This window comes from Rhodnius prolixus, unplaced genomic scaffold, assembly GCF_049639745.1.
Source record: "Rhodnius prolixus isolate KJV_2025 unplaced genomic scaffold, Rpr scaffold_5, whole genome shotgun sequence".
NCBI classification, from domain to species: Eukaryota; Metazoa; Arthropoda; class Insecta; order Hemiptera; family Reduviidae; genus Rhodnius; species Rhodnius prolixus.
The window spans coordinates 37,468,327-37,490,701 of NW_027411624.1; the positions used below are offsets into that span (position 1 = coordinate 37,468,327).

At 33.6% G+C, this 22,375-nt stretch overlaps 2 protein-coding genes across 4 annotated transcripts in view; one reads left to right on the forward strand and one right to left on the reverse strand.

The window, feature by feature from the left end:
• Positions 1 to 22,375, reverse strand: part of LOC141458393 (uncharacterized) — a 311,203-nt gene that overhangs the window by 245,428 nt on the left and 43,400 nt on the right. For both annotated transcript variants that reach the window (XR_012460915.1, XM_074136305.1), the window contains exon 3: positions 20,505 to 20,568. The gene's annotated coding sequence lies outside the window, so the exon portion shown is untranslated. The remainder of the gene's footprint in view (positions 1 to 20,504; positions 20,569 to 22,375) is intronic.
• The window catches only part of E23 (ABC transporter G family member E23), a 306,543-nt gene that overhangs the window by 227,023 nt on the left and 57,145 nt on the right, over positions 1 to 22,375 (forward strand). The gene's annotated exons all lie outside the window — the stretch shown is intronic.

A 22,375-nucleotide genomic window follows, 5' to 3' on the forward strand; every position in this document is an offset into this window, starting at 1 on the left:
CTCTCCAGAATTAAGAGTCTGATTAAAAGGACAGGTCTGGAGGGCGAGCTCTATTGTAGTGGGAGCCACATAGATCCAAAGGGGTCGCAGTGACGTAGGCCTTAAGGGCCGCCCTATTAAAATCTTATAAAGAAAATAGCGCTTAGGGGAGGATCGAGACAATATCGTAACACACCATTCCCAGTTTCCGTTATCTACTGAAGACGGAGTATACACTTGGCCCTTGGCATGTATAAACGCGCTGACTTAGTTTCAGAGACGTTTGGAAGCGGTATGTCTACCATCCTCAGTGGAATCCAAGAATGATTCGGTTTTAAAAAGACGAAGTAGGAATTCCTAAAATATGTTCTTATTTAGGTGAGAAATACCCAAAAATTTTGCTGTACAAATTTTGCTGATTATTTTTGGAGTCCATTTTTGTGTGAGCACCTATTTCCGTCTATAAAATTAAAATAAAACTGCATACTGATCAAGATTGACTGGATAAACATCTATCTGCCTTAATGAAGTCTGTTCTCAGTCTCTGTTAATCCAGATTTCGGAAAACTAAGAAAATTTTGTAAATATGTTGTGGCCCGCGTGAATCTTGGCTGTTGCACCAAAGTGGCCCGTGGTTTTAATTGAGTTTAACACCCCCTGATCCTGAAGTCTGTCACAACTAGGATCATGTAAGAATAACAAGAATGAGAATAAGAGAATAATCAAAAGCTATTTAATTTGGGGTAAGCACCAAATTAGAGCATATTGAATGAATCTAAAACAATTTTTTTTTTGTAATTTAAAGAGATGAAAAGAGAATAGAAGGCTGCGTAGATTGGAAAATTAGGGTAGATCTTCGACCCCGGAACTAAAAAAGCAACCAAGTGAATGGTAATTTCGTATGGTTTGTTTATTATCTGCTTAATGAGACCGGCAACATGGCTTCCCTTCCTCCTTCTGTACAGTACATACGAAACGACAGACATTCAAATTATAATATCAACTTTTAAGGAGCATTGACTCTTCCTCAATTTCAACAGTTAATCTTAAATTTACTTTAAGAGAGAGAAGACAATTTGACCTTATTCATAAAATTTGTTTAATAGAGTCACTTCCTCAAATAATCTACGCATACTTAAAATAAAATTTCTTTAATTGATTACTGGATCAATAAATAGCAGAAGATCAAGAAGGTTTTGGTTATTTTGATACAAATAACTTCCTGGAAATTCTAGATTTCGTTAGTTCGTTCCAGAAGCCTTTGGATTCAATTGTTCAATTATTTGATCTAAGTGAATTCTTTCAAAATTTAATGTCTACCCAGAATAATGTTCTGATCGAAGAATCATCACTTGAGTAAACCCAGAATGGGTCTTAATTATTGCAAGGCCTAATTATTATTATTTTCAAGCCACAAAAAAAAGGTAAAAATTCCTTAATAAAAACAGGAAGAAAGTAGGACCAAATACGAGGGTCGTTTGAAAAGTCCGTGCAAAGTCAGAGAGATAGCACCACTGGCGCGTATCGAGGTTATGTTTAGTTAGTAGCATCTCTTGGAAGAACACACACCAAGTTTCAGTCAGATCGGTCTATTTCTTTGTGTTTGGCATTCGTTTGAATCGAGGAAGTCGAGTGATTTTCAAAAAATGGACGAAAAAGAATTTCGTGTGTTGATTAAACACTACTTTATGAAAGGCAAAACGCCTCAGGAGACTAAAGAGAAGCTTGATAAACATTATGGCGACTCTGCACCTTCGATTAGAACAGTTTAAAAGTGGTTTCAAAATTTTCGGAGTGGCCATATGGGCACAAGTGACGCTGAACGTTCTGGACGGCCCTGTTGAGGTTACTACTCCAGAAATAATTGATAAAATCCAAGATATGGTGATGGATGACAGAAGAGTGAAGGTGCGTGAGATTGCTAGTGCTGTGGGCATTTCGAATGAACGGGTACATAATATTTTGCATCAACATTTGGACATGACAAAGCTATCCGCAAGATGGGTGCCGCGATTGTTCACGCTTGACCAAAAACCAAATCGTGTGAAGTGTTGCAAGAACGGTTTGCAGCTGTTCCAGAAGAATCCGCAGGACTTTAAGCGTCGTTTCGTCACTGTGCATGAAACATGGATACATCACTACACTCCTGAGACCAAAGAACAATCTAAACAATTGGTTACCAAGGGGGAATCTGCGCCAAAAAAGGCGAAGACCGTTCCTTCGGCCGGAAAGATTATGGCGACTGTCTTTTGGGATTCGCAAGCAATAATCCTCATCGACTATCTGGAAAAGGGTAAAACTATTACAGGTGCATATTATTCATCGTTATTGGACCGTTTGAAAACCGAGCTGCAAGAAAAACGCCCACGATTGGCCCACAAAAAAGTCCTTTTCCATCACGACAACGCACCAGCTCACACCTCAGCAGTTGTGGTCGCAAAATTAATGGAAATAGGGTTCCAACTCGTTTCACATCCCCCCTATTCTCCAGACTTGGCTCCCTCGGACTACTATTTGTTCCCCAATATGAAGAAATGGCTGGCGGGAAAAAGATTTTATTCAAACGAGGAGGTGATTGCAGAAACGAATGGCTAGTTTTCAGACTTGGACAAATCCTATTATTCGGAAGGGATCAACAAACTAGAGCAGCGTTGGACGAAGTGTATAAGCCTAAAAGGAGACTATGTTGAAAAATAAAAAAGGTTTACCCCCCAAAATTAAGTAGTTTTTATTTTTGCACGGACTTTTCAAACGACCCTCGTATGCCATTTGAAAGAAGAATATAAACAAAATAAAATTTATCAAATTTTCTTCGAATTAATGATTAAAAATAATACTTTTTGAAAAAGTATTTAGGCCAAAAGTGCTGGAAAATATCGCTGAGTAGAGTAGTGTTGAAACGGAAACGGAATCGAAGGATTCAATTCCATAAACACTGGAATTATAAAAAAAGTACCAATTTTGAAGGCAAATCAAATAAAATGGGGACAAAAATAATTTAACGCCCGCACTTTTCACCCAGTAAACTGCCGGTCCTCTGGATAATGATCCCTCTTTACAGCCAACATTATCGCATCACCGACGGCCAGCCATTGTGCTTTGAAAAGAAAAAAAAAAAAAACAAATCCTAAGGGCAGGCTGCTGGATTCAAACGCAGAAAATCACAGAGTTAATCCATTTTCTCAATTATTTTATTAATAAATGCTATATTTTTTGGCTTCTTTCCTTTTTCAAGTCATCCAGTCTCAAAGGCCTTCCTATATTTTCCAACTCCTTAAGTTGAAATCCTCGATACATTCCCGTAATACCACATCTCGCTCATCCGATCTCTATATTCCCTCTCACCGTACCTCATCCTTTGACAAATCCTAATACGTGCTACCTCTCTCTGGAACTCCTTGCCATCATCTGTCCGCCATGCTCCTACCCTATCTATCTTTAAATCCCGTCTATTCAGTTATCTCCTTTCTATCCAGCTTCCTCCGAAATTCTAATTGTTTTAATTTATTTCCTCAATTTCTGCTGTTATTTTTATTTTCACTTTTTGTAAATACTTATTTATTTATTTATTTTCTTTTTAATCACAGGCCAAACTATTAAGGCCTCTAATTGTTCCTGTATTTATTCTTAGGGGACAATTGTCCCAAAATAATAAATTTCTGTTCTATTCTAATTAATCATTTTAATTATTGGCACCATTATTATTGGGTTGCCTTAAAGTTTGGGCTCCTGATTAGCTCTTATCTCTCCACATATTACTGAGAACTTAATTTATGTTGGAAAAAAAGTCCCATTTCTTAAGAGCCATGAATCAATCTGAATTTTCTGTGTCTGAAATTTATCATTCATAGTCTAAAGATATGTATTCAGTGAATAAAAATAACTAAGAACAAATCTATTTAATTGGCAAATACTGGATAGAATGTTTAATCTTAAAAGTAAAAGAAGTCATCAGTTAACCTGATGCTACATTCCACCTCACACACCTGAAGTACAACGTCAAGCCCCCCCAGGATCTTAGCCCATTCAGACGTGATATCAATACTTAACAAGAGTACGTTCACACTAAAAGCCTTTAGAGTCAAATATTAAGCACCAAATGAGTTTGAAATAAGATAAATACTTTAATAGTTTTGGTTAAACGCTAAAAAATGATTAAATAAATGCTTTTAACAAAATTTGTTTGTTGTGGTTTTGAGATAAAAGGAATTGTCTCAAAAATATGCTGAATTAAACCCCCAAAAGTGGCGCTTCAGATCGTGTTACTGTTCCGCGGGCAATGACATCAACTAGTGATAGTAGCTTTAGTTACTTTTAACTAGTAAATATTAACTTATAATTTCAGTAGCTTAGGGTGTTAATAGTTATCTAGAAGGCTGCAGCCCGGAGGGAATCTTTAATTGTATTAAGAGATTTTCTAACTGTAATGGAACTTGCTCTAAAATTTTTAATTCAACATATAATTCTAAATAATAATCTATAGGAATTACTTAAAAGTAATTACAGGATTTGGTTCTACAATAATTCCCAGGTGAGCGGATCATATCTACACAGGATCAACAAAAGGTCCTCTCCTCTGTGCGTAGATTGCAATGAGGAGAAAGATTTCAAACATATAATAATGGATATGTCCACGTTATGTGGTAGAAAGGAAACGAATGTTTGACGACTATACAGGTATGTAGATGCACCCTTTCGCTACGAAGACATAATATTCTCCACCAACATCTACATGCTTAAATCTGTAGCAGAGCTAGTTAAGAAATATGAATATATTTAAAAGTTATAGCCGATTAGAATGAATGGAAGAAAATGATTAGAGGATTACGTGATTTTAATTCAGGTTAAGCTATAAGGATGGCAGGAATATAAAGTACTGATCCATCCATTAGTTGTAAGTTTGTATGTAAATAGTTGTATATAGTAGAGGGATGAATGAGTGAAGCGAATGTATTTATAAGTAAGAATGGAGAGTGAGTGATATTCTAGTGATAAGCACCTAGACGATGCTGGCTGTATGGCGAAAGCCAATGCCAAAAAAAAAAAGCAAAAAATCCCAGGTAATATTGGAATCTGATTTAGGAGATGAAGTTCTCATCAAGGTTACTTAGATTCTATTAAAGCATCTTTTAAGTTTTAGTTTTCAATTAAAGCTATAATCTCCGTCAAATATAAATACATATAATTATTTATTAAGTAATAACTTCAGTTTTCCACTTGGACTACATCTTCCATATACTGAAAAACCGAAAAACAAGACAAAAATAAAAGTACTCGGAACCCATTAAGAAAGCAGGGATATTCCTGTCCGGTCTGGACAATAACAGAGCATTTGAACTGTTTCCGTTCTAGTGGCTAGCTTTCGGATCAAGCAGTTGAAGAACTGCGCAATCGCAGGAGGCTGAATAAAAGCGACAGCCAATTTCTTGTGGGAAGCTGACGAACAAACTTCTTGCTATCTCCTCCAACATAGAAGAAGATATCATCTAGAGATTAACCCATTTATCCCGTCAATCCTTCACCACCTAACAAAAATACCAACATTCTATAAAGGATGAACATATCCAAATCCAAATAAAAATACTCCAGGATAAGGGCTTTGAGCTCAAGTTAGTGCTTGGCCTTAAACGCAAGAGAAGTCAGGATCAATTATTCCTTAGCTTCCCTAAGATTTTCCTTTACTAAAGGAACACCTGCAACTTATTGGCCATTAAAAGAACACATTTTACCCAGGATACCGGCAGGGCTTAATTAACCATATACAGAGTGTCCCAAGCTATATGGATAACGACTTTTTCTCGGAAACTAAGATAGCTACTGAATCGCCACCCGTGTCGATATAACACGCCCATCAAATTGCCTATCGAGATATCTCTTTACACGCCTGATGGTGTTATATCGACACGGGTGGCGATTCAGTAGCCACCTCTCTCACCGGGCTTGATACCTATGGACTATTTCCTTTGGGGATACCTGAAAAACAAGGTGATTATTCATAACTTTTTTCTTTCTGCTTATCTAAAAGCATTTCTAAATCTAGGTGTATCAGAATCAAGTCGGGATTGCATCTGTAGATGAACTAAAGCAGAGAATAATAGATACCTGTAAGTCGGTTAAAGCCGAATCTAATTCTTTGGCAGTAAGGGCAGGAAAGAGCATGTCTATGTATCTCTAATGGTGGGGTCCATTTCGAGCATGATCTGTAATATTAATGAGGATTAAAATTTATAATAAAATAGTACTTTTCCTCTTATTCTATCAAAAAACCGTTATAATATTATCATTTTGAAATTTCTTATAAGAATCATGTTTTCATTCATAACTTCTAAAATATCGCTCACAGAAAAAAACCGTTCAAGTAAATTTTTCTTTAAAAAAATAGAGGAATCTATTTCTGAAATAAAAACCCCACCTCCCCATTTGAAAAAATGAAGTTGGTGCCTGTATCTCGCTTCTGGAAGCACCGAACAAAATTTACAAAGTAAATTTGGATTTCTATCAAAAAACTAAGGGAACACGTATTTTTTAGTTTTTTTCTAGCTATCTTAGTTTCCGAGAAAAAGTCGTTATCCATATAGCTTGGGACACCCTGTGTACACGATAGATCTCTGTTTTTTTTAAAGAAAAAATTGTCAATAAATAATAATAATTGTATTCAGTTGGCACTTGATAATTTATTGCTCTAACCTATTAAAAAAATATCTTATGTAAATAATAAAAGTCATTAAAATGAAAATAGAATACAATAAACACAATAATAAAGGTTGTTTTATTATCAATAAAAATATCTATTATTAGAAAAATAATAGGAAATAAACTACCTAAACCAATTCATTTCATACAAAGATCATTTTTAATTATTTATTTTATTGATTTATTATTTTATCTATTTTAATTGTTATAATCTACGTATCTAGATTATAATTGGAACTTAAATTCTTATATAGATATAATTAAATATTTTGACAAGATTTATTAATCAAATATTTAGATTTTTCTATTTCTATTATTTAAATTACCTAAATTACAAAGTCCAGTATTCTACAAATTTCCAAAAATATCTAAGTCTGGAAAATTATAGCTAATAATCAAATTAATAACTGACTAAGATAATATTTCTACAATAAACATGAATAATTTTAATGATTCTGCAATAATAATAATAATAAAATGACAAGAGGCTGAAGGACCTCGGAGAAGAGCGAAACGTAGCACTCAAGCGTTAAAAAGTCTTAATATTTCATAGTCCTTGGAATAGAATTTTCTAGTTTAGTAATAGAAAACTAGAAAAAGTGATCGTTTTTCATCGTTCCAAATCAATTTTTATTTGATTTTCATAAATTCAAAAATTATATTGATTAATTATTGGGGAATTTTAATTTCCTGCATGTTTAAAATATTTCCTAACATTTTCTCAAGTATTTCAGGGAGATCAGAAGTAAATGTTTAAAGTGAAATTTGTAACCTTTGCCTTCCTTATTTTTAAGACAGCCTACTTTAAAAATTGACTACTGGTCCATCTAAAAGAGTTTTCAATGACTTGATAAACTAACACTGTTACGTGCTCGTGAACACGTTTTCTTACGTAATTTCTCGTACGAAGATAAAAGGAATCCTGGAAAATGACATATCGTTTGAAAGCCCATATTAGACAAGCAAACTTTTATAAAAAGTGCCAGCACCTAGGTCTGGATAATGATCCCCCATAAGGGCCTAATGAGTTTTCTTAAAAATTTCGATTACTTTTTTATTTTTCCAGTATCCAGGAGGAAGATTGAGGCTGTTTAGCCTCAAAATGTTATCAGTTTTTAGAAAATTTATCGTGTCTTTCTAACCGTGTCATCAGAATCAAATTCGGACTAAAAGTTTCTGAGTAATAACATTTTTATTGCAAAAAAAAAGTAATGATTTTAGAAAAAAAAATTAAAGTGACGTCACTCAAGAACAGTGGAAAATATGAAGTTGGCCAATACGTCATTGAACTCCGCTTTAGATGTACTATACACAGCAGGACTATGGACATTACTTACTGGTTCACCCTGTATATCTTAAACTGAAAGAAACATGATTGGAATTTTAGCCTTAATTAAAAATCTATTTTAAGGAAATCCATCAGTCTAAAGGAGAGAATCGAAAAACCAAAATTAACTCGATCTCAATTCCAGCAGGAAGGGTTGGAAAAAACTAGATGAAATATGATTGTCTCTCTGCTTAGTTAATTCCTTCAATAGAATTAACTTCAAAAACAGTCAAAAATGGGCCTCTGTTTAGTTAATTCCTTCAATAGAATTAACTTCAAAAACAGTCAAAAATGGGCCTCTGCTTAGTTAATTCCTTCAATAGAATTAACTTCAAAAACAGTCAAAAATGGGCCTCTGTTTAGTTAATTCCTTCAATAGAATTAACTTCAAAAACAGTCAAAAATGGGCCTCTGTTTAGTTAATTCCTTCAATAGAATTAACTTCAAAAACAGTCAAAAATGGGCCTCTGTTTGGTTAATTCCTTCAATAGAATTAACTTCAAAAACAGTCAAAAATGGGCCTCTGTTTAGTTAATTCCTTCAATAGAATTAACTTCAAAAAGTAGTCCAAAATGGGTCCTCTGCTGAGTTAATTCCATCAATAAAATAAACTTTAAAAAACAGTCAAAATGCTAAATTAGGATCCAGTAGAATGCTGTTTACATAAAGTAAACGCGCATGCACTTATGTATTATATTTATCTATATTTTGTTAAGGCAGAAAGTGCAAATAATTTTATGTATCTTGATTTAATTAAAGATATCAATATATTTTAGTTTGCATCTTTTTTTTAAGTTTCTCTAATAATGAAGAATTTATCTTGCTGATTTCCGAATCCGAGTACAGACCGTCAGCATCCGTTTTAAGGTAACCAGAGAGTTTTTTTAGCGAATTGGTCTGTTTGTCTGTGAGTATGCGTATGTACTTGTGCAGCAAAAAATCAAAAGAGAAATGTAAATAGTTCAAAATTCAATTTAGTCCATCTTGAAACACAAAATTTGAAATTTAAAACAAAGAAACTTTCTCGAAAATCGTATTTTATTTTTAAACAAACAGTAAACAAATCACTTTCATTACTTTCCATCAAGTAATTAATTAGGGCTTATTGTTCTACATTGTTTAATTTTGTTCTAATTCAATTAGGGTTGCAATTAATCAGCTCACCAAGAACAAGGTTAGCAAACACCGCCGGTGTTTATTTTGTTCAGTTTAGATTTCTTAGAAAGCGCAGCTCAGAACAGGTTATTATTAAGTGTGGTAGGTTTCATTCAATGACTCATTAATGAATAGATAATAATATGTGGAGGGAGCAAAGAAGGATTGTAGTGGGAGTTGATGGAAACGAATGGGGAGCTAAAAAAAAGGACGGATAGATCCTAAGTTTAAATTATAAATCCTATCCCATTTTGATGCACCATTAAAGATATGAACATCTAATGATGTTTAAATGCGCATAATGCTATAGAAAAATTTTATACACACACATGTGGTAAATTAATATACACATTTATTTATGTATAGCTAATCCTCTAATGTATAGTAGGGAAAAAGTGTGTCAAAGGAACGGTAAATGACCTGATGTGTTTAACACCCACACAGACACTAACACATCACTAATACACTTCCACAACAAAAACATTGTATTGGAGGACGCAATAGTTGGAACAGGAATAACGGTATATACAACAGATACAACAAACAGCTGTGTGTATTACGTATGTGTGGTGGGGAGAGGACCCTATCTAAGGCCTGTGTCACAAATTGGGTCACAAGGGTTTCTATTCACATGCGCACAATCATCAGCTGAAACTCCCAAAACACTGAGACAGGAAATCATCTGGTTAATAAAGAAGAGATGTTGGCGATGATTTGAGGTAAAAAAAAAAAAAAAATCATCATTCACCAAGTTCTCTGGATAAAAACCTTCAAGGATTTAAGATGCATCATCATTTTTTCATGCTGAATGAAGAAAAAAATAACCCTAAAAATATATATTTTTTGTTTTAACTTGTTTTATTTAATTTGCAACTTGCTATTGGCTAAAATTGGAGAAATGTTGATCCCAAATTACAAGCCACGGCTTACTGGATCAAATTATACATGCTAACTGTGTAATTTAAATAAAATAGAAAAAATACATTTTATTTTAAGGCGCCACGGTAGCCGAGCGGTTAGAGCTAATTTGTATTATGGTACTGGGTTCGATTCCTGGTCTCTAGGCATTGGATTTTATTTAATGGTTAATATGAGAAATTTGCAGTAAAGTATGTTAGGCGTTTATAGGCTAGACCCGCACAGCTAAGATGTATTGCTGGTTTAGTGGGTTCGATTCCCCCGGTCTAGAGCTTGGATTTTATTTAATGGTTAATATGAGAAATTTGCAGTAAAGTATGTTAGGCGGTTATAGGCTAGACCCGCACAGCTAGGATGTATTGTTGGTTTAGTGGATTCGATTCCCTATCTCTAGGCCTTGGATTTTATTTAATGGTTAATATGAGAAATTTGCAGTAAAGTATGTCAGGCGGTTATAGGCTAGACCAGCAAAGCTAAGATGTATTGTTGGTTTAGTGGGTTCGATTCCCTATCTCTAGGCCTTGGATTTTATTTAATGGTTAATATGAGAAATTTACAGTAAAGTATGTTTGCTAGTCGCCTCCGTCCACCGACACCTAATTGGTAGTTGGACGTAAAGCTCGCCTGAAAAAAAATAGGCAATTACTTTACACTACTTTTAATTTTATTGCCGAATGGCCCATCTATTAATAACTATAGTTCCTGGTTTTCTAAATAAAATTTCATTGTCGCAAGAAGAATTCTTTGTTATGTTGAATGGAGGTAATTAGTTGAATTTGGCATTGTTTACAAAATACGGCATTAATGTTCAGCCGAGACATGTTAGTGGCAGAATTTAATTTTTAAATAAATATATATATTTATTTTATCAGGATTATATTTAGTAGGAATTTATAATTATATATTTTGTGTAAACTCTGTCCGACAGTCTATGGAACATGTCAGATAGATGTTTGAAATATTATATAATTTTTTTATATTGTATTTCAATTTTTTTTAAATAATAAAGCATCAATAATTCATTTATTCCTATTGGTAAAAATAAATACGATTATATAAATAAATAGAAGGAATTGAACGAGGGCCATCACGAGTCGGCTGTCACAGGATGCCGAGTGAATACGAAGGATGGTCACTGTTCTACGAGTAAATTGTGAGGCCATCCTCGCATTAAGCTTCAGGATGGATTCGAAAAAAAGAGTAATTTGGCTCAAATTGTGGCAAAAAATCTTTGGAAAACTGCTGTATTCAACTTCGAAATTATTATCCAAAAATAAACGCCCCCCCCAAAAAAAATCTTAATTTTTGAAACAAAGGGATTCTTTCTTTCAATTTATTGATAAAAAAAAAAGAAGATAAATATAAAATAAGTATATAAATTTTTAATGTCAATAAAAAAGATTTTTAAAAAACACAAAGAATCAGCCCAGCCTCATGACAGTTTAAATCGTAACATAGAATCTAATTTATCTCCAAACATGTGGATATATTTTACAATTTTGTATTCAGGTTTTGACATGTTTTAGATTTACTACTAGATATTATGCATAAAAATATATATTTTATATTTTAAATACTTTTGTATTCCATTTCTTTATTTTGACCTTAGGAAACTTTAAAAAAAGAAAAAATGAAAAAAGATAAACCTTTTTTTCAATGATTTAATGAAATTGATTATGTAGAAATATTTGTTTCTATTTATTATGTACTAGTAACTGTTATAAGAGAACTTATGTTGTAAATGATGCGTTATAGTGATTCTGATACAATAAATTTCTTAAATTTTATGAACTAATAAAACAGATTGGTGGGGGGGATTTATGGCGTCATAAAAATGCTTTCCAAAAAATGGAGTACAAAATTTAAGGTTGACCTATATTACTGTTTAATATGGTAGTTAAATTTTATTCTGTAAAAAGTCCATCATAATGTTTTGAGTTTTTATTATAATAAATTAAGAACTAAGTTCCAGACAACTTTATTATCTATCAAGGGAATTGTGAAAAATATCTGGGACTTTCAAAAATTTAAAGACCCGTTTCCCATGTCCAAATTTTAGTGTTTTTAATTTTTTTTTATCAAAAAGCCATGGATCAGAACAGCTTTTTTTACCAAATACTGTTTGGAAAGTAAGTGGTAAAGTAATCGCCTAATTTTTTAGGCGGGGCTTAACGTCTAACTACCAATTAGGTGCCCTGGATGGTGGCGGAGGCTCGTACTTTACTATAAACCATTTTTTCTAACGATGAAAAAGTAGTCATACATGAGATTTGAACTGGGGATCTCCCACTTACAAAGCCATGCTCTTCACCTCTGGACCAACATCTGCCCCAATCTGTTTGGATATCCTAATGGGCTTAAGAAGCTACCATGGGGTCCCTCGTAGGCCCTAAACCTATCTCTTTTTGTGCAGGTGCCATCACTTTCTAGAAAACCAGCATCTTCGGTCGTAAACGCTACACTTGCTGACTGTGTAGTGTGAGATGGAAACATAAGTGAAGTCGAATTCACGTACAAATAAAACTGACTGATGGTGGATTTAAGTTCGAAAACGGTTAGAGAAACAATAAACTTGCGTGTCGATAATTATGATAATCTGATAATATCAAAGATATTATCAAGTATTGCGGGGCCATAATCAAATATTCATTAATCCAAGTTTTTGTAGTTTAGATTTATCGAAGCATGAAGCTCTGATTTTAACTACTTTTTCTACTGTTTATGAACTCTGAGTTCAACAAGACAAGACAGAAGATACACCAACTTAACATAAAAATATCATATCATAGACAGTAAGCCCTGAAGAAGACCTAGTCCCCAGGTGGAAAGCTAGAAACAATAAATAAATATCATTACTGAAATTGGCATTTGTTTTTTCATCCTATTAAGAAGACACGTTCAAATTTGATTTAAAGAGTGTAGAAAACCGGAATTTCGTCCATCAAGATCACCTGAAGAAGTTGCCCTCGTAAGAACTAGTTTAATTACCAAACTATATCTTCTTAAGGAATCTCCTGGCCCAGGACGCCGCCTTAATAGTGATAAAATATTTAGAACAAAAAAGAGAGGATTGATTGGATAATCTTGACCAGAATTATGGAATGACAAAGACTGCCCAAATATTCCTTTAGATGATAATCAAGATAGCACAAGGAACTAGCCTGTTAACCGAACAGTAAACTGGCTCAGAATCAGAACTTATATCTGAGCCGACATGAACTGAGAGTTGAGCTAGTTTTTAATGATTCTGATCGTGATAAACAAGGAAGTAAATAATTATATAGTTTTATATTTATACTGTAAACAAGTATTGTGGGTCATCAGAATGTAAAAAAAAAAAGATATTAATAAAAGATAAAATATAAAAAGATTAACAAAGAGACACCGAAATTAAAAGAAGGTATCAGAGATTCAGAGAAAGAAAACAGCATGCGTGAAACTGTCGTTTAAAAGATAGAAGAGAGGAGAGAGGCTGTATTTAAAGCGATGGTCGATATTTTTTGGGGGGCCTAGTTTCTTAAAATGTGCTGCAGCCGTTAGGAAAGTTTAGAAAGAAGGGTCATCGACCTCGAAACTGGGCCGACCGGAACATGACGATCACTGCCGGACGTACTTCCGCTTATAGCCAATAAAACAATAAATAAAGTGTTAACATATTTTTTTTTTTTTTATTATTAACCAACTTTTTTTTTTTACTTCCACTTTATAATTATTTTAAGTAAGTATATAAAAAAGTGAGCTTAAGCGTCTTTTCTTAAATATCATTAAAGCATAATTGTGCGAGCTCATTACCAGTACAATATTTATTGGTATTCAATATTAAGATTTAAATTTTGAAGAAAATTTGTTTCAAAAAAAATGCAATTTCATTATAATAAATTGAGAAAATTTCATTATAATTTGCTGTAAATTACAGTCGTGTAATTGTGGATTAATTCTAAAAATTGATGAATAGAACAGTAATCGGAACAAAAATCAATTCAAAACAATTAAAATATTAGATATAATTCAGGTATACTAAACCCACATAACACTGGTGTATTGCGTTCATAGTATACAAAAGTAACCTGTCTGAACATTATGAACTGTTCCCCATAGCTTTAAACGTTGTCGTCTTACCAAGTTACGGGAAACATGATGCTAAATATCAGTTTGTTTGTTTTGGGGGGGGGGTCTCCTGAAGTTGGTAAACAAAAAAATATTTGGGGGGGGGAAATGGGGAGGAGCGCCTGAGATCAAAATATTTAAACAAAACAAAAAATGTCGAGCCGTAATTTTTTAATTTGACCCCAAAAAGAGACCCAAATATCCATCAAAAAAACTCTTAAACGGAAGTACTACTACTTTACTCGATTGTTCTTCTTTTTTTTCTCGTTTTTTGAGATTCTTTTTAAAAATGGCTCCAAAGAGATGTTTCTCTGCTAAAACCACGCTCCAAGATTGTGGCCCCTTTTACAACCAGGCACTGGAGTAGTCATTTTTCCGGATAATGTACAATTCTAAATTTTAAATTTTATTAAAGAAGATTTAAATAGATTTTCTTCTTTTTTTTTTAATTTAAATTTTGATGGAAATTCACTTTGAACTGAAAAATCCATCAGTTCCCAAATCTAAAGAAATTTGTGTCAAAAAAAAAAAAATAAGTTTCGATTCAAGTGAAAAGATATAGTTGGGCATTTTAAAAATCAGAAATCGCCATTTTTGGGTGAAATTTATTCTTTAGAAAAGTGCATTGCTCTAGAAGAGGATTGCATACAAAAGAAAATGCATTTTTGAACCAAAAATGAATTAATTAATAAAACCAAGTACAGTCGACTCTCGATAAATCGAAATCCAAGGGACTACAAGAAAAATTCGAATTATCGAGACTTCGAATTATCAAGAAGTTTGAATTATCAAGAAGGGGGAAAAAAATTCGAATCATTAAGAGTTTTTATTATGTATATATGTATGTACATACGTATATTGAAAATACGTATGAGCTTACCTAAGTTTTAGACATATATAGCCTCAAGTAAAAAAGTAAAAATAATGAAAACGACAAAAAAATTACTTATGTATATACATTTCAATAAATAACAATATACATATGTACCTAATTAAAAAAATGAAGAACAGTTTTTGTTTCAATGTGGCTTGACTTAGTTAAGTGACTTAGAGTTGTAGAAAGCGTTGATGGTGGAATATTGAAAGTTTTGGCGACATCTTTTGTTTCGAACCACTTTTCACGGCAGCGATAATTTTTCTTTGTCGGACATAGTAAGGGAGATGTACTTCCCCATCGTGACAAACTAAGAAAGAGAATTGGAAAGTTAAACTGGACAGGAAAGGAGAGAAACATTACGCAGGAAATGAACAAAAAGCGGAAAATGAGAAGTAAACATTACTAGGGAAAATTCGAATTATAAAGAGGGGAAGCGGCCTCGTTCGAATTGTAGAGCGTTCTCACCCCCTGTTGTTAAGAAAAGGAGTTCGAGTTATCGAGCGTATTTAAATACACTGAATTTTTTCGATTTACCGAAGTTAGCAGCTGTAGAGTTTGAATTATCGAAAAATTCAAATTATCGAGGTTCGAATTATCGAGAGTCGACTGTATCTTTTTTTACCAGAAATCTCAATAAGAAACGGCAAAAATTGTTTTAATTCTAAATTGAAGTTAATTCCAAATAACTATTTCTTTTAAAATCTTTTATTGGAATTTACCACTGCAACGATTGTTGCAACAAGCAAATGTGGTACCTGATTAAAAAAAATAGGTGAAAATCACGAGTGGGAGAAGGCACCCAGTGGTGTCACTCCAGTAACGTGCTCTTGCTATACTACTCTCACGATAAGAGTAGATCACGAGAGGCCATCTTCTCTTCAATCTGGATCCACCTGGTAATGTGGAGGAAGATAGGTGTTCTATGAGAGGGTTAGGATGAGCCGCTGTAAAGTGGAACGAAATTTGAGGAAACAAGTTTTAGCTAGTTAACGAAAGAGATTTTGAGATTACGAGGGTCGTTTGAAAAGTCCGTGCAAAGTCAGAGAGATAGCACCACTGGCGCGTATCGAGGTTATGTTTAGTTAGTAGCATCTCTTGGAAGAACACACACCAAGTTTCAGCCAGATCGGTCTATTTCTTTGTGTTTGGCATTCGTTTGAATCGAGAAAGTCGAGTGATTTTCAAATCGTGTGAAGTGTTGCAAGGACGGATTGCAGCTGTTCCAGAAGAATCCGCAGGACTTTAAGCGTCGTTTCGTCTCTGTGGATGAAACATGGATACATCACTACACTCCTGAGACCAAAGAACAATCTAAACAATGGGTTACCAAGGGGGAATCTGCGCCAAAAAAAAGGGCGAAGACCGTTCCTTCGGCCGGAAAGATTACGGCGACTGTCTTTTGGGATTCGCAAGAAATAATCCTCATCGACTATCTGGAAAAGGGTAAAACTATTACAGGTGCATATTATTCATCGTTATTGGACCGTTTGAAAACCGAGCTGCAAGAAAAACGCCCACGATTGGCCCACAAAAAAGTCCTTTTCCATCACGACAACGCACCAGCTCACACCTCAGCAGTTGTGGTCGCAAAATTAATGGAAATAGGGTTCCAACTCGTTTCACATCCCCCCTTATTCTCCAGACTTGGCTCCCACGGACTACTATTTGTTCCCCAATATGAAGAAATGGCTGGCGGGAAAAAGATTTTATTCAAACGAGGAGGTGATTGCAGAAACGAATGGCTATTTTTCAGACTTGGACAAATCCTATTATTCGGAAGGGATGAACAAACTAGAGCAGCGTTGGACGAAGTGTATAAGCCTAAAAGGAGACTATGTTGAAGAATAAAAAAGGTTTACCCCCAAAAATTAAGTAGTTTTTATTTTTCCACGGACTTTTCAAACCACCCTCGTATTATGGATGGTGTGAGGTTAGATACATAGATCGGAGCGTTAAGAAGTTTTCAAAGTATTTTTGGTATTAAAAAAAAATCTCCCTCAAATTTAAGTTGTAAATTTAACAAGATTTAACTTTTCACTGAAAGCTGTATACGAGTAAATAAGTGAGATAAATAAAATAATAAATAATGCATGCGAGTAATAATATCAATAGTGGAATAATCGTCTCTTTTGTTCACTCCTCGTATGAATAGAATTTAAAAAAACAAAAAATTTTTTTTTTTGAAATCGCGTGATGTGGCCATTCTAAAGTTTTAGAGAGCGAACGCAAGGCCTGAGTAGAAGCTAAAAAAGGGATATAGTGAATAGATGTTATCACATGGTATATAACTACTCGCTACATAGTATATGTACATAGACATATAAACATACAAAACATTGAATATATCGATTAGTTTGTAAAGGTCAAGGAGAGGAGAGCAAGTTTGTAAGTCCATCTCCTTCCCCTTATACATATAAACATTTTGTGTTACCTAAGAATTTGTTTTGATTTTGTGTGCATTTTAAACTAGATTTTTGTTCCTTAGTAACTTTGGTTACCTTTTTTCTTTGTAACCATTCACCACAAAGTTAACTGGACAAAATTTTTGGTTATCATTTTGTGTTTCCATAATACAGTCAAATAGATGAACAGCTTTGGGGTTGATTAAAAAAATTTTTGATTTTATAAATTTTGTACTATATATTTTCTATTAATTCAATTTTCAACACAACCTGCCATAAATTGTATCAAAACCGGGGATAAGATTTGCAGAGTTATTCATGATAAATATAAAAAAAAAGAAAAAAAAAGGGGGCTATATTCGTATATTTAATGGGGCTAACTCCTCTTTCGCAGGAAATACATCATCCGGACCCCCAAAACGAACATCTACATGAAAATCCTGAATCGAATGACACCTCATTCATGAAAATCGGTTTGCGTGTTTAGGCGCTACGTTGTTTACAAAAAAAAAAAAAGGTAACAAAAAGAACAAGAACAAGAACAATTTTTGAACATGCCGTTTTTGCCCATTTTTGGCATCGTTTTTCTCTAAAACTAATTTAAGCTACGTTATTGCAAAATATATATATACAGGGTGAACCAGTAAGTATTGTCCATAGGCCTACCGTGTGTAGTACATCTAAAGTGGAGTTCAATGACGTATTGGCCAACTTCATATTTTCCACTGTTTTTGAGTGACGTCACTTTAATTTTTTTTTCTAAAATCATTACTTTTTTCCAATAAAAATGTTATTACTCAGAAAGTTTTAGTCCGAATTCGATTCTGATGACACGGTTAGAAAGACAGATAAATTTTCTAAAAATTATACCATTTTGAAGCATAAATTATTCTCCATACCACCTCAATCTTCCTCCGAATGCTGAAAAAATAAAAATAATCGAACTTTTTAAGAAAACTCATTAGGCTCTTATGTGATCATTATCAGACCTAGGTGCTGGCACTTTTTACAAAAGATTCCTTTTCTAATGGGCTTTCAAACGGTATATCATTTTCTAGGATTCCTTTTATCTTTGTAAGAGAAATTACGTTTGTTTTTAGCAAGAAAACGTGTTCACGAGCACTCAACAGTGTTAGTTTATCAAGTTGTTTTAGATGGACCAGTAGTCAATTTTTAAAGTAGATTGTCTTAAAAATAAGGAAAGCAAAAGTTACAAATTTAAAAAAAAAAGAAAAGAAAATTTGGGCATTTTAACTTTAATTGGTAAAGAGGAAAACATTTTCAAACTTTAGTGTTCTTTTAAAGTTCTGGTTATTCGTGCAGTTTTTGACGATCAACCCTTAAACAACTGTCTTATCGGACCGTTTTAATTACACAGATAAATTAGATCAATCATCAATTAATTTCAGGGAAAAAAAAATTTCAAATAAAAACGTTTAGATCAACATTTAAGAGAAAATTGAAAAAAATCTGTAAAATCGATTCTGTAAAGTGATATTTCCTTTTCGCTGATTTCTATCTAAAAAAACAAACTTATTACCGATTCCCATTATGGCTCCGATTCGAAATAACAAATTTATAATTTTTCATTTTTAGGGTAAAATAGCAAATCAAAAAATTATTTTTCTAATTTTAAGAATAAGAGAAAGTACGGATAAAATTAATTTTAAGCTGGAATCGCGGAAGCATCAGAGTAAAGTATTGATGGCAATGATTGGGTTAGCAGCAATTTATCCACTCCCAAATAATAAACCTTTCATTTCGAAGCTAGAATAGATTTAACGTCATTATAACTCATATACTGCACATAACTTACATATAATGGAGAAACCGCATTTATATCTCGTATGTCCTAGTTTCCTGTTAAAAGTAGAGGCTATTGTGTTTCCGGTAAAGCTATCAAATCTTAGCCAACTAATATATTGGAGGCCTGTTAATGATACAAAATAGATAATAATTAAGTTTCAAAATAGTCTCATGACTAATTTATGAGGAAGAAATGGTTGAATGGTGGTTCGGTCGGATGTATATACATTAGGTGTGGCAAACATCTCTTCTAACCTACATCATTTCTCTAAACACAGCCTCTTGAATAAATTAATCTTCTACTTTCTGTGGCTGTGTACCAAAATATTAGAATTTCTCTTTTAAATTAATAACTGAATATGGGTTATAATTAATCTATGAAATGGTTCTAAAGATTTAAATGAATCGATTGCTGAGTGACAGAAACGATGCTCGATTAGCTAGACGCCAAAGTTATACAACAAAATTGTATTATCCAAAATTGATGCAATACAACCTCGGTTAACCGGGATTCGGATCATGTTGAGTCATCATAAGAACACCTAAGATCGGTGCCGAAACAAAAGTTAATTTTCGGTGGCGACAGGATAAATTTTTTGTCTTCCGATGTAACATAATGGTAGACGATTGTGATAGAAGAGATGCTCCACAGTTTGCATGCCTTAGTCCTGAAGAAATCGTCCAGAACATCCGAGAAGACGAAGCCGGAAGAAGGAAATGAAATCGACGAGAAGAAGAGAATGATCACCCAGGAATATCCCCTGGATGCAGCATCGAATTCAGAGTTACTGAATTGATTGAATTTTTTCAAGATAAGGACATTCCAACCAGAGACGAAAGTTGTGCTTTTTAAATTGTTGTTACACTCATCAGAGAGTGGTCGTTTGATAGACAAAAAAAAAGCAAACAACACTTGAAAAGTATTTTTCAAAAAGTTGAAGGGCAAAAAAATGAAAAATTTTAAAAAAAAGAGAACAAAATTAAAATGTATAATATAAAAAGTATAATGTATAATTAAAATCACTGAATGCCTATTTTTGTCAGGAAGGTTTCACATGTAAATATTTTATTTCAAATTTCTGAAATAAACCATTTAAATAAAATGCAAAGCATAGACCGGGATTCGAACCCAGTATCTCTAACCGCTCGGCTAAATGGTGCTATTATAATAAAACTATTGTTAACATAAATTTTGGTATTAATAAAATAATAATTAGCAAATAAAATACATTTGACTTACCTTATGAACGCCAAATCTTTACCTAAACCATTGCTGCTTTCGTAAGTTACACCAAACCTGGAACCTGGAACCAGAAAAATCAATAATAGAAAAAATTGTAAACAAACGTAGTGTGTAATGATTTCTTTTGGAACAAGATTAGGAACAAGATAAAAGAAGGATTATTCAGAAATAAAAAGAAAAATCTATAAAAGTCAAATCAAAATTCTTGCAAGCAGTAAGATTAAAAGAGAACCACAATGTTCTCTCGCTTTTTGGCCGGCGCTTACGATTTTCTCAACCTAGAAAGCATCCCTACAGCTCTCTAGCTCATGATGGACAGTCTAACGAGAGAATAGTGACCGCAGACCAACAGTGGAGTCAGCAAAATGTACTTCCTTGTAAACAGCCACTAATTTAAATACACAAAATACGAAAAGAGATATAAAAAATTTTGAAATCAGAACGATTTACAAAACCTCCAAAATTTAACCTTCTATATCTCAATAACTATTATCACAAAAACATTGCTGTTTATATAAGTTAGTATAGAATAGATTAAATTAGGGCGGCCTCAAGGCCTACACCACTGCGACCCCTTTGGATCTATTGTGGCTTCCCGACTTTAGAGCTCGCCTTCCAGACCCGTCCGCTTAATCAGACTCTTAATTCTGGAGAGTGACTCCTAGGTAAAGCTCTCGGGCCTTGGTTTTTCCTCCCCGAGAAGTAACATCCTTAGCCAGACGAGCCTTTCACACTGACACTAGTGCAGTGCCGTTCCCCCTTCTTCCTTGTCAGAACCTAGAAAGGCTATCATTTGCCAGGCCCATGCGATGCATGTGTTTTCTGAGCCTGCAGTGGCAGTTTATATCAGTTATAGAGCAAATTATTCTCTACAATTTGGTAATTAATTCATTAAAATCGGAACAATACGTAGAAAGAGGTTGGAAATTTGAACGATTTGCAAAATCTCCAAAATTTAACCTTCTATATCTCATTAAGTAGTATCACTGAAACATTGCTATTTATATCAGTTATAGAGCACAGTTTTCTCTACAATTCGGTAAAGAATTCATCAAAATCGGAACAATATGAAGAGAGATAACATATAGAGGATTGAAATTTGAATGATTTGCAAAGCCTCTAGAATTTAACCTTCTATATCTTTTAAACTATTATCACTAAAACATTGCTATTTAGCATCGCAAATTTCCTACATCGATATACGACATCTAAAATGCAAATCTATACAAAATTTCGATTCGAAAGACACTTTATTTATGAAAATCGATTCGCGCGTTTAGGCGCTACGTGGTTTACAAAAAAAAAGTAACAATAATTTATAAAAATGCTGTTTTTGCTCATTTTCTGCAACGTTTTCCTCAAAAACTGCTCAATCTGTGGTGCAAAAAAAAAAAAAAGTCATAAAGGAGGGATTGCCCTACATTTTAAAGGAAATTTGGGAATTTTTTCCTTTTTGAGAAAAAAGTGAACAAAAATTGTTAAATTTGGGTGTTTTTCAACTTTTTGGCAATCATCCTTTATACAACTGGCCTATCGAACAGTTTTAATGTGGAAGTATGGTGTCCGTTTTCGTATTTTGCCCTTTGTTCCCTTCCCGGAGAAGAATTGCGTGGGAGTTAATAGAAGTTATACTTTTGTATATAGAAAAACCATTTTATGAACCTGGAAGCTGGAAAAGAAGAAGAATAGAGTAGGAAGAAAGAGGTATCTTACTTCTCCAAAACAAATTGAGGTCACCCAAACGAATTTAAAAAAGAAAACAAAAACACACCTGCTGCTTCGACTTTTACGCACACATGTACGTACAGTTCTAGACAAAACCATATATTGATATAGCCAAACTGGCCAGGCAACAGTGGCGCCGTTGA